The sequence below is a fragment of the Myodes glareolus genome, chromosome 11 (assembly GCF_982192425.1).
Source record: "Myodes glareolus chromosome 11, mMyoGla1.1, whole genome shotgun sequence".
In the NCBI taxonomy this organism is placed as follows: Eukaryota; Metazoa; Chordata; class Mammalia; order Rodentia; family Cricetidae; genus Myodes; species Myodes glareolus.
Genome location: NC_142036.1, coordinates 59,612,113 through 59,626,115, shown reverse-complemented (window position 1 = coordinate 59,626,115; position 14,003 = coordinate 59,612,113).

Here is a 14,003-nt window from a genome sequence, read left to right as displayed (position 1 = left end):
CTGCTTTTCGTCTGGCCAGGCTCCCGCACTGCTACCTTAGCCCCGGAAATAACAACACACAAATTGTATTCATTTAAACACTGCCTGGCCCATTATCTCTAGAGAGTTAGTAACTGGCTAACTCTCACATCTTTATTAACCCATTTCTAATAATCTGTGTAGCACCACGAGGCAGTGGCTTACCGGGAAAGATTCAGCATGTCTGACCTGGTGGCTGGCTCCATGTCGTCTGCCTCATTACCCTCTTCCCAGCATTCTGTTCTGTTTACTCCACCTGCCTAATTTTCTGTCCTATCAAAGGGCCAAGGCAGTCTCTTTATTAACCAATAAAAATAACACATAGACAGAAGGCGCATCTACATCATTGCTTATCTTATAGTCCAACAACATGGAGATCAAGTCTAATATTTATACCTTAAGACAAAAAGCTTATTTCTTCTCTTGAAGTTTGTTTCAATTGATGAAATTTTTTTTCTTCCAAGACAGGATTTCTCTGTGTTGCCTTGACTGTCATGGCACTCACTTTGTAGACCAGGCTGGCCTCAAACTCACAGAAATCCATCTGCCTCTGCCTCCCAAATACTGGGATTAAAGGCATATGCCACCATGCCCAGTCCACTGATGAAAGTTTTATACTCCCCTGAAAGACTGGTAACTAGGATATACTTGTCTGTATATTGCCTTGAGACAGTTTCGGTTTTACTATATTTAGTCTTTCTAGACACCAACACCTCACATTCATTCATTTCTTCATTTTTTGTTAGGTTTTTAAAATAATGGTCTTTACTTATTGTAATAGCCTCATTTAAATCAGTCCCAGATCAACATTGCTCATCCACAGTAGAAAAACTCCGTTTATTCTCACTTAGTATCTGTGTTGTATGTTGCTTATACAGAGGCAAAATAATGAGACCTAGGGATCAATGGCATATATTTGAAGCCCATTTAATGAGCTTGTTATCTTGGTTTATTTCCTTCTCTTATATTCATTTCATTCCTTTATATTGATGTCATCTGTGTAGTTATATTTTAGTCTGTCTATTGATTTAATGTCACTGCATCCTAAATCTAGAATGTCAAGATATTATTTTATTATTTACAGTTCTATAAACCTGTTGAAGTTTATTTTCAATTTATGGCCAGAGAGGCAATCCATCCTAAACTGACATGATCACTTCACTCCCAGAATAAACATGAAGCTCCACTTTTACTTTCCAGTGTCTGAATTTCCTCTCTTCTCTATTATCTCTGTCACCTGGGTTGAGATTCATATAAAGCTTGATTGGTGCTTCATTCCCTATGTGTAAGAGCCAATCATGTGATAAGGCAGTGACTCTGTTTTTAGTGTTCTTCCATATGTACCTTTATTGCTAACTTAGTTCAACTTTCCCTCACAGGCTGCAGCCATGATTTCTCAGTCAACGATGCAGCATCTCCTTGCTTCATTTCATCCCATGGAGAGGAGAACTTGTTTTCTCTTTGCAGTTCTAATTCTCAGTCAGCTTTCATTCTGCTAATGGCTCTTCCCTAGTTCTTCAGATGGTATTAACATTTCTTTTCTTTCTTTTTTTTAATTTCACAAGTTGGTCTTTTTTAAATTTTTATTTTATTTAGTTAACATATTTTATTTATTTTGCATACTGACTACATACCCCTCCCTTCTCCTCCCTTCTTTCCTCCTGTTCTCTCCCTCCCACTCCCATCTCCTCCTCTTCCCATCCACTCCTTCTCTGCCTCCATTCAGAAAGGGGCAGGTCTGTCATGAGCTCGAACAAAGCATGGCACATCAAGCTGCGGTAGGACCAGGCTCCTCCCCTTGGTGGAATCAGATTGGTGAGTATCCTGGCTGCCGTCCGTGAGTCGTCATCTAGTCACTGGTGAAAGCAGATGGTATTAACATTTCTAAGAGACTCCTAGGGCATCCTAAAATAACCATTCAAGTTTTTTATAGTAGAAATATGTTCTGATTTTGAGTTGAATTTAACAAGACACTAGTACCCCTCACACGTGCAGTTGGAACAAAATAAACATGAAAATCTCTAGAACAGTCAGTACATTTATAAATGACATATAGACATGACTCAAATACTTTTTCAAGTTGCCTGCAAATTCATTGAAGTTGTAGAAATCAGTGACAGACAAAGACATTTGCAAAAGACATGAACTGATCATCTAATTACATTGTCTTTAAAACCTGGCTTTCCTTTTTCCTTACTGGTACTCTTCCCATATGGAGGTTAAAGTGAAATAAAAGATATAGTGCATGAAGTACATGGTAGCAGCAGAAATATTCCACAAGTGGGGCACTTATCAAATAGCGATTATCCACTAGCTGCTTTTTATTAGATCCCTGACTCTATCTAGAAGAGATTACATTGTCATTTGAAAAAAAACAAATTAGAAATGGTTTTTCAAAAGAGTAAAGTACAAAAAAATAAAAGGATTTTTCTACATATCTTTTAGACTTGGAAATAACAGAATTTGATCACCAAAGGTGGCAAGATATGAGGCAAGACACAGCCTTCTTTCCTTGTGTACATTTTGTATTGGAAGGAATGTGGCAGAACGCAGCAAGATACTAAATAGCCAGGCTTAAGTTCCTGAATGTGTGCAAACTGATGGGGCAGGCATCTCAGGCCACCTCTCTTTTCCTGGAATGCTAATACAGGAGCTGGAGGAAATGTTCTCTGTTTCTCCACAGGTTTCCTTCCTCAGATGTAAGCTCTGAACTGTACGTTCAGCTTAGAAATAGACCACCTGTTTGCCTACCATAAAAGTTGACAGCAAGCATCTGAGGGATTGACTAGAATGAGGTCGAAACGTCCCATTGGGATAATTCGAGAGTTCTCAGATGTTAGAAAACATATACAAAGAGAGGCTTTTTAAACCAACAATGAATTATTGGGGCAATGCACCCTTCGCGATCCTGACTTCCTTGCTCATGTTCTCCCTCCTTCTGCTCCTCATTAGGACCTTTGGAGCTCAGTCCAGTGCTCCAATGTGGGTCTCTGTCTCTATCTCCATCCATCACCAGATGAAGGTTCTATGGTGATATGTCAGATATTCATCAGTGTGGCTATAGGAGAAGGCCAGTTCAGGCACCCTTTCCTCTGCAGACCAAGGAACAAGCTGGGAACATCTCCTTGGACATCTGGGAACCCCTCTAGAGTCAAGTCTCTTGCCAACCCTAAAATGGCTCCCTTAATTAAGATATATACGTCCCTGTTCCCACATCCACCCCTTCTTCATCCCAACCATCCCATTCCCTCAAGCTCTCCCCATCCTCCTCTTCTCCCTTTTCTCCCCCCACTTCCCCTTAATCCCACCTCATCCACACCCCCATGCTCCCAACCCCTACCGGGCAATTTTGTCAACTTCCAATATCCAATCACCAAGGCCAGTTGGAATGGGACTGATGAAGCATGTGATCAAACCGGACTCTTTGAATGTGGCTGATGGTGGAGACTGTCTGAGAAGTAAAGGACAATGGCACTGGGCTTTGATTCAACTGCATGGATGGGTTTTGTGGGAGCCTTGCCTGTTTGGATGCTCACCTTCCTGGACCTGGGGGGAGCGGGGAGGACCTTGGACTTCCCATAGGGTAGGGAACCCTGACTGCTCTTTGGCCTGGAGAAGTAGGGGGAGGGAGAGTTGGGGGAGGGAAGTGGGAGGAGGGGAGGAGGTGGAAATTTTTAATAAAAAAATAAAAATAAAAAAATCTAAAAAAATTATTGGGGCAAGTAAGTAGATTCAACTTATTTCAGATGCAGCAAATCTCAAAAATTCTCATTACCCACACATCTTTTCCAATTAATTACCTGAAGATATCACATATCACAATACACATTATTGAAGAGGGGTAAGAAACTGACTTAGAATGCAAAGTATTCTTACTAAAAGTGTAGGTAAAGAAGTCAATTTCCAGAACCAGTTGAATTCTGAATAACTAAATCTTTCTTCAATTCCATTGTTATGAATGATCAGCATTGATAAATTGAGTTAGTTACTTTTCTGTTACTATGATTTAAAAACAAATAAAAAAATGCATGGCCACAAGCAGCTTGCAGAAGAAAGGGTTTGTTTGGCATATACATCCAGGTCGTAGTCCATCATTGAGAACAAGAGGGAAAAGCAGAAACCTGGTGGAGAAACCACTGGCTCACTGGCTCACTCACTCTGGTTCATGCTCAGGCAGCTTTCTTCTACCCAAAGGTGTAGGCCCACCCATACCAATAAATTATCAAAACATTTACCCACAGATAGGACCGTAGACAATATGGGCAATCCCTTACCTGAGATTCCCTCTTACCAGGTGACTCTTGATGTAACATGGTGACAATAAAAGCAAGAAAAAAAAAGGTTGTGAATATTTATTGCCCATGTATTATACTCAAGGCACCGTTTTCCATATGTTAGTTCATTAAATACATTCTTTCCTTTTTCTCTTATCAATCCTTATCTTGAACTCTTCCTTTAAAGGAACTGAAACTAACATGCCTGCTTGTAAGCATTGCTTTTTCCTGAAATTTTGGTTTCTTTTTTTCTTCCATCCTCTCTGAGTCAACATTGTCTATGATTTTTTTAAGCAGTAATGGCTTCACTTAGCTTTTAAGCTTCGGTACAGCTATCATTCATGTTCTGCCCATGACTATTATTTCATGCAGTCTGTGTCTTTAAAAATTCACTTATATCTCGGTTGATACGACTGTACATTTTCAGTTTAAACTTGTTTCTTGTAGCCCATTCTTTCTGAATTGGTGACATAGTATGGGAATTTATAAAGACAGGGAGAAGGGAAAACTTTGAAGTAGTTCATCTTGCTAAAGGTCTAGTGAATAAAAGTTTTTACAGTTATTACCCAAATCTCTATTTTACCCAAATCCCTATTGAAATTCCCTAGAGGTCTAATAGGCACTATATCCAAAGAAACCCTCAGTGACCTTCCCAAATCGGTCTCGTTAAATAAGCAAACTCCAGCGGCTCTGCTGCTTATCCTTCAAAGTTGGTGTGATCACTGGGATAGTTTTCACATTGCATGTCTAATAAGTCAACAAAGTTGCCAAATATACTCAAGATCCAACCATATTTTATCATCTTCATGTCTACCAATTCAGACAATTCTTTCAGTATCCTAAGCGATTTCTAGCCTTGAGCTTTGAATTTTGTTCAGATTCTTCTTTCCTTCCTTCCTTCCTTCTTTCCTTCCTTCCTTCTTTCCTTCCTTCCTTCCTTCCTTCCTCTCTCTCTCCTTCCTTTTTTCCTTTCTATTACTTACTTGTTTTTGTTTGTTTATTTATTATGGTTTTTTTTTTTTGAGGCAGAATCTCACTCTGTAGCCAGAGCCAACGTGAAAGTCACAGAGCCTCTTAGGCTCCCCTTAATTCATTTCAGCTCTTTTTCTTTAACCCCCTAAGTGCTGGGATCACAAGCAGAAGCCATAAAGCTTGACTTATACCAGAGCTTTATTTATTTTTCACTGTTTAAGAAAATTTAATCAAAGCGAAAATTTTATAATCCGAATACAGAACCTCAATCAGTTGCTACTTAGAAACAAACTGACATCCCAAGCTATTTCAGTTTCACAGTAAGAACTACCCAATTAAGTAAAGGAATACTTTAAATTTTGTTCCTTGCTAAAAATTCTTCTCCCAAGGTCTATGAAACATTAACTTATTCTTGTATTTTATAATTTTTTGCATTTTTGTTTTTTTAATCATAAAATCTGGGGCTAGTGTTGTTAGACCTGGCATTTACTCGGCCCATGGGCTCAATGTTTTTTTCCTTTCTTTTTTATTTACAAATTCTTATAAGTTTACATTCTTTTTTCTATGTTTAGATATATTTTTCTTCAGTGAAGTCCAGTTTCTTATCGTGGTCTCTGATTCAGATAAAACACAGGAGACACTGCTTTCAGGGCTGCCTTGCTCTCTGGGCTGCCTATTCAAGCTTTCTGGGCTTACAGTGTGATTACAGGTTCATCAGCTTCTGAGCCGAGTCTCTCTGGAGACTCAGTATGTGAAGCAATTCAGAGTTATCAGTCCAACAGCGCGCCAGTGATTTTACCGGCAAGAGGAGAGTGCATAGCTCCATTCTGTAAACAATACTGGAGATTAAACCCAGGGTCTCTCACATGAAAGGCAAGGGCACTGTCACGGAGCTGCTTCCCTAACTCCCACATTTGTACTTTTGAGGTGTCTTTCCCCAAAACCCCTTCAACCCATCATTAGAAATACAAACAACACATTAACAGGGCTGCTCAACACTCCTCCTCTCCTGACTGCCTGCACTAGGAGGAAAACCCGTTCAGCAGCTGTGAGCTTAGAACCGGCAGCTCTATTGTTGATGACTATCAGCCTTTTCATCCTAACTCTACTGGCCTCATAAAGAAGGTACAGATACCATTTAAATCTTCACTTTGTCTTGGTCATCACACAAGCTGTTTTTCAAGAGATTAACATCCTGTGTGACAGTCTTTCCTAATTCTTTAGTCCGAATGCACTTATTAGCATGTAACATGTATAGTCACGTGTTTGTTCACTTATTTTTCTTTCTATGTGCTCCAGATGAAGACTTTTTGAGTAAAAGTTTGAAGCTCCTACCATAGGAGCCTGTCATCTGCCTTCCCACTCATCTGCCCAGTGAGTAAGTGCAGACAAGAGGAAGTTTTGCTAGCACCTGGAGCTTGAGTACAGGCAGCCAGTTGGATGCAAGAAGACCAGCTCTCAAACCACAGTACATGGCAACCTGCTACCTTCCCCAGAAGAAAGTTGAAATATAATTTTTTTTTAAATTTTTGATATCTTCACCCACACGTCAAAACGCCAGTGACAGGAAAAGAGATGAGCTTCATGGAAGCATCGTCTAAATTTTAGCTGAAAATGGAGATGTTTTACTCTAGGCTTGCATAAGCAGAGCACCACAGCAATGAACATTTTCAGAAATAGAATTACAGTAAAAGAACACTATTTTATGTATTGAATGTGCCTGTAGGTGTACGCATGACAGGAATGTGATGTTTTCACGTAATTTATTTCAGATACATTTTGAAGAGTGTTTTTGTAACTGGACCCCTTGTAATTCATTGGAATTAAAAGTTGATCATTGATAGTAAGATATTAAAGAGAAAACTCAGTGTCTAATGACAATTAAATGTGCTGAAAAACCTACTATAACTCCCAAAAATGTAATTTAAAAATAAATCTTTTTTTATACTATCTCTATATCCTCTACATCAAAATGTTACAATCAACCCATTGGATCATTATAAAAACTGAATTAAAATCCATCCATCTTTTTTATTACAGTTCTGCAGTGTTTCTCAAATCAGGGAAAATTTAATAAATCTTTGAAGGACTTAATAAAAGAACAGAAGATTTATATATCTAATAAAAAATTCATTTATTTCTGGTGGCTTTATTTAATTTGTTTCTCTATGTCTTCTTATAACCTATTAGATATCATTTTGTTTCTTAAAATGCAAAGAATAGAAATCATTTATATAATCTTTATATAAAAGAAGTTTAGACTACTCAAGTAGTCCGTGTGTTTGTCCTTTAAGATGTAGATTTGAGGCCAGTCTGCACTGCCGCAGAGACTGGGGGAAGGTCTTTTTGGCAACTAAATTTCAAATCCAATTGTGTCATTTTAACGGTTTTATTCATCATTCACATAAATTTCCGCCAGAGGATTCCAGAGCACAGACGGGAGTTTCAATTAAGTATCTCACAAGGCAATGAAAATTCATTGACTTCTTTTTGTTTTTAGTAGAAAAGAAGCTATTTTGCTGATGAATTTTTCATGGTATGTCAAATTGTGTTGTAATCCTTTTCTCGAGGAGAAAAAAATGTATGTCTGATTTTAAAGCTCTTTATAGTTCATGAATTAAGAATTAAGACCAATTAAAAGGGAATCAGTAAGATTAACCCTTTGTTGACAGCTGAAGTGTGACTGTTCTGATTATAAACGTTTTAGGATTTGGATAATAGAGTGGCTTTGTTTCTAGAGATAGCGTTAAATGACAGTGGGAATACGAATTTCTCTCCAACTAGGCTTGTCCTTTCTCTGAGAATCAGAAGGCGGGTTTTAAAAATTACACGGAAAACAAAGTCAATGAGAACCCAACAGTGACACAAGTGGTCCTAGGCCACATGAGACTGTGTTCTAGGACACTTGCCAAGGACTCTGTTTAGTACTTAGCACAGCACCAGGGGAGATGACAGTTATTCCCATTTAATTAGTTATGTGACATTCGATAAACCTTGCTGGGTCTAATATCCTTCTTTTGTTCAAAACCAAGGACTTTCAGTATGAAATGCTATTCAAGTGTATTTGCTGGGGGAACTCCTTCAGCCAATGGCCTTTGAGATGCTGGCCCACTTTGGAAGTGGCCTTGAGTACTATATAAACTGATGTAGAAACGTGCACACTCACTTGGCTGCTGGATTCGGTTCCTGTTCCCTGTTCGTGCAGAGGATTGTTGATCTGTGAGTCTACCCTAAGTAAAGAATCCTTTATTATATTCCATTCTGAGCTAGTGTGGGACTACTTTATTGTACTTGCTTACATGTCATAATTCCACCTGCTTCAAACATGAAGCTGTTTTGTTTTGCTTTCTTTTGTTTTGTTTTGTTTTTTTGAGTCATATACTTTTGTTTTATTGGACAGGGTCTCTCGTTGGTCTGAAACTCGCTGGAGAAGAGTCCCAGGGATCTGCCTATTTGTACCTCTTCAGTAATGGGATTGCAAACACGTGCCACCTTGCTTGGCTTTTTGTTTCTTTGTTTTTAATAGCAGTGAATAAGGCAAAGGAGACACTCCCATCTGTATGGTATGCATAGTCCAAAGGAAGGCTACACAGCAATAAAAGATGGAGTCATTGATTTTTTTTTCCTTCTAGGCTTCTGATCACCTTTTTCTCACATACAAACTCCTCATGGCCTGAGCACAGAGTTCTCTACGTTCCTTTTCTTGGATCATTTATTTCAGAAAACATAAAAGTGTAAATTCTTTCTCTTCCTCTTAGAGATATAAATCTTCTCATAGCCTTTTGACTGTTTTACAACATAGCACTATCTTGCTTTGAAATGTAATTTTTTTCATATTTTGAAATATAGTTGTGAAGAAAGATAGAGCCCCTGCCTCCAGGTTTCTGTGGGAGGGTAGAGCCTGAATTGATGGCTAATGTTATAAAACTTCTCCCTACCATGAAGATTTAAGGGACTATATTTTTCTTTAGGGTAAGACCAATTTGTATACAAACCTGACCTAAGATCCTTCCTACTTCAGCTCTTAAACCTCTTGAGGCTTTTGGTTCAGTAAAATGGAATTCAGGCAATTTGGAGGGTTTGTGTCCCCTGCCGCAATAAAGTCCTTTCTAGTTATTTAATTTTGCCCACTGCAACATTTGCTCTGGCAAAGCTAAATATATCCTGTGCAGTAAAAATAAAACAGGGTTAACACTTGCTGGGAGGGTTATGTCTTCACAGTCTTAGTGGAGTGTTCCATATAAATTCAGGGAAAGAACAATAAAGGAAACACCTGATAAGGAATGGTAAGAGAAGAACAGTCCTTCCAGGCCAAGAGTCCTTCAAAGGTATGCATGACAACATGAAACGTGGCCAGTGTAGTGGTCACAATAAAGTGGCCACATGAAATACAACAGTAACCATGGATCCTGGGCTCCAGTGTCTCACTGACTATTGTAAGGTCTGATGTTTAATCCAGTAGAAAACACTAGAGTTTTCACCAGAGAACATTGAATAGAAAAGGGGCACTGTTTGAATTATCATATAGAATAGCCATGACAACATTGGAAAACATAAACAAAGATATTTGCAGATAAGAGTAAAAGCAAGTAATAAATTAAGAGCAGAAGGTTAGTAATTAATTTCAATAATGAGAGAGAGAGAGAGAAAGAGAGAGAGAGAGAGAGAGAGAGAGAGAGAGAGAGAGAGAGAGAGAGAGAAATAATGGCTCCAGAACCAAAGTAGAGTCGAGATGTTGAGGTTTGCTTAGATTCCAATGTTTTCAGGGTAGAATTATTAGCATTTCTTAGTAAACTAAACTAAGCGACTCATAAGAGTGAACTAAATAAGAGACTGTGGAGTGCTAGACCCAAATGGAACATCTCTATCATATCCTCTCTTTTCAGACGTCAGGATCATCCTGGAAGAGGAGACTGTAAGAGCCAGAGATAGTGGAAGGCTGCAGCAAAACAGTGGTTTCTAGATACATTAGGGCAGCTGCATATATGAACCAACAGTAGCTGTAACAACATGCACAAGACATACAGAAGCTCAAAAGACATACGACCCAGCATGATGGGGAAAGGAAGTCATAAATTCTCATGCTGAACTGAAGATTTATAATTGATATTAGGTAGAAGAAGAGTTCATTGTCTATTTATATTTGAGCCTTGAGGTGTTACCCATGCATCAGTAGATGGTCCAACACCCATGCACAGGCTGTACTGGAAGCACCAAGTGGACTTGGTGGGGCTGAAAAATAAAAGCTAGTGAGAGGAAGTCGTGGTGGGTGGTGTAGGAGAGGAGCTCAATGAGAGGCGTGAAGAGTCAAATTTATCAAAATACATTGTGTGTATGAAATTCTCAATAACAAGGATGAAATACTGTTTAAAGAAATGAACTGGAGTGTTTTTTAAATTTTTCATTTATCAGTTGGTTTTGATTTTTTTTTTTTATTCCTTCTTAGAGCTGTGTGTTCTCAACTTAGAGGATCAGTCTGGTGAAGAAACTTAGGAGATTGGTTTCAACATGATAAGTTAAAAGATCAAGTATAATAATATTGAGAGTTTTAACTGAGTAATAAAACCATGAATTCCAAAGATTTACTTGTGAAAAATTGAGAGGATACACACAAAAAATTTTAGTTCTATGCATAGTATATAATGAGGATATTAAATATAAATATATCATCATTAATGTACATCTAATCCTTGACCATGTCAAATGTCAAACTACCTTGAATGACTCTAAAATGAAATTTATAAGTAATGTAATTCTATATCTATTATTAAAAGCATGAAGCCACAACTGTCTTTAATCTCAAGAAATAATCTCATTATAGATGTTTCATAATAGAACTAAAGAAATTAAAACTATCCAAACTTGGTATCACATGCCCTTAATCTCACCACTCAGAAGACAGAACAGTAAGATCTCTATAAGTTCAAGGCCAGTATAGTTTATACTTAAAGTTTGAGGGCAACCAAGAATACACAGTAAGACTATGCCTTCAAAAAATATTTTTAGCTAAATATTCTTGAAATAATGTGAACATTTTTGAGATTGTTTTTTAACAAATTCCAAATCTGCATTTTAACTTGGTTAGTTAAAAATATCTGTATCTAAGTCTAAGTTTATTATAAGGTACTCATTTCATAAATACTTACCATAAACTGCATTGAATATCTCAGTAATTGTGCTAACATGCTATACTACTCTATTTTTCTCTTTAGTTGACACCATAATACATAAAATAAAGGGTGTATTGAGGCTAACAAATTGTTTAGTAATTTTGAGAAACTGTGTTCTCTAATTTCAAGCTTTCCCTGGGTTTAAATTTTGTTCTTCATAGAGGAGTTCTGGAATCTTAGAGTGTGATGAGGCATACTGAAATTAAATATTACTGATCTATATTTATAGTAGACTCAATGGGGCATGACATTGGACAGAAAACACATCTCTGATACACAAGAGTTAAAGATTAGCACTTTTACCTGATTTCTCTGGCAGCAAATATGACATGTACTGACATTTTAACTCTCCCATTTATTAATATTTTTAAACACTGCCCCCAGAGAATTTGCATATGGAATTTCTCAAACTTTCCTGCCAAAGGTACACCTGGAAGGTCATGTCAGAGGAAGGTCCCAGCAGAGAGGGTCTGGCGAGGCTGCCAGATTGAAGGCTGCTGGACCCTTGTGTTTCCAAGATGCAGTCGGGATCACACACCAAGGAGTGGCAAGCAGTCTCATTCAGTTCCTTCAGAAGTGACTCAAGGCAGCACCTACTCTGTTCTCTGTGGACACTCAGAATATTTGCTCATCCATGTTTTGCCTCTCAGTGGGACGCCCCTTCACAGTGCCTCTTCTGCATCACATTTTCTCGGATGTCTGGATAAAAGCTGTGTAGTAACTGTGTGATCTCCTCCACAATAAAAACACCATCTCTGCCAATCCCATCAAATTCTGCAACCTGGCCATCCACCCCTCCCCATTGTTGACCCATATGTAGTGAACATCAATATCCTATGTATACGCTAGGGGAATTCAGTTTCCTTTCTGACTTTTTCAGACTCCTAAAGTGTCTATAAAATAAAATGATTTTACAAGCAACTCTTCACTGAACATAGTGTTAATTTCCTAGAGAAAATTTAAATATAACATATACTCTTCCTCTATTTATTCCCACCCATCCTCTCCTTTCAGTTTCCTTCTCTTTTCTTCTTCTTTCTGGTCCCATACCTTCCCCTAGTCTTTCTTCTACCTACCCCCCACCACCACACAATCTTTAATCTATCATCCTAGGTTCAAATCAACAGGTAAGTGGTAAAGAAAGTGTGGCATATAAACACTATAAAGAATGAAATTGTCATTTTCCAGAAAATGGTCGGATTCTAATATGGGAAATACTCAGACACACAAAGACTGATACCGCTCTTATTATCTATGAATTCTTGAGTTCATTAGATGACCGTGTTTTCATGTCAGTCTTGACCTCCCAGACAGACCTTCCACTTAGGATCTATGCTGCCTCTGCCACTTTGCGGTCCTTGGAACAAAGGGGTACTTCTGGAGGTGAACACACAATGTAGGACTCCAGTACTTTCGCTTTTGTTTTTAACCTGGAAAGAATGATTTGGGTGAACTCCTTATCAATGAAAAATAGTGTTGCTTTCTGAATGTATTGGCATTATATTTCAATGAACAGGAAGTTCTTTGAGGTAGAATGTTTCTTGCTAGAACAAGGCCTGAGGAACCAGGAATTCCAATGGGAAAAGCTGAATAAATAACGAGTGTTCCAGATCCATTGCTAAATTTATGCCAAATTTTTCATGTTTTATGACAATTTTAAGTTATTGTTACCCCATTCCATTGATAGGAAATAGAAGCACATGAGGTCCCACTGTGTGGAACCCTGTAAGTGGCAAATATCAAACCTGACACCATGACAGTTTTGTTATGACTCTCAGCTGCTTGTAGAATTTATTGTTGCATCTAAAGATTTTATCCTATCTAAATTACCACTCACTAACACTGTCATAAATGACTCTGTTTTCGGTGTGAATTTTAAAAAGCTGCATATTACATTTTCTAGAATTTACACGGGCTCTTTGTAAATGGCATTATAACTTGCATGCTACTTACAGAGCCTGAATAGACAGGGCTCAACAATCCTGGACTCTGAGAAGTTCTTAGACCACATGACATCAGATGTTCTTCCTTCCATGAAATAAATAAATAAAATCTCTAACAAAAATAAACATTTTAGATTCAGCAATATCATTTATATGAATAAGTTTTGTATATTCATTAAAATTTCACAGGAATCAAAAATAATTTGATATTCATAATCTTAAAAGAATACTTATTTAACAAATTCTCTCACTAGCCATTGTAAGAAAGCTTGGCAGCTATGCTATACTGTCTTGTAGCATGAATAATAAAAACCCATAAACAGAAATTGGTTTTCACCTGAAAACTAGAAAATGAAGGCAACCAAGCTACTGGAGAAGTCTTACCTATACAAGGCTGGACAACTGCAAAGTAAGTATAGACTAAACCTCTCTCTCCTCCCATTTTTTATTCCCTTTAGTGCTGAGATTAAAGGTGTGTGACTCTCTAAAACTGGGATTAAGGGTGTGAGCCACAATCACCTGAATTTATTTCTGCATTGATCTTGTGTAACCCAGGGTGGCCTTGAATTTAACAGAGATTCACCTGATTCTGTCTCCCAAATCTTGGGATTAAAGGTGTGTATCAC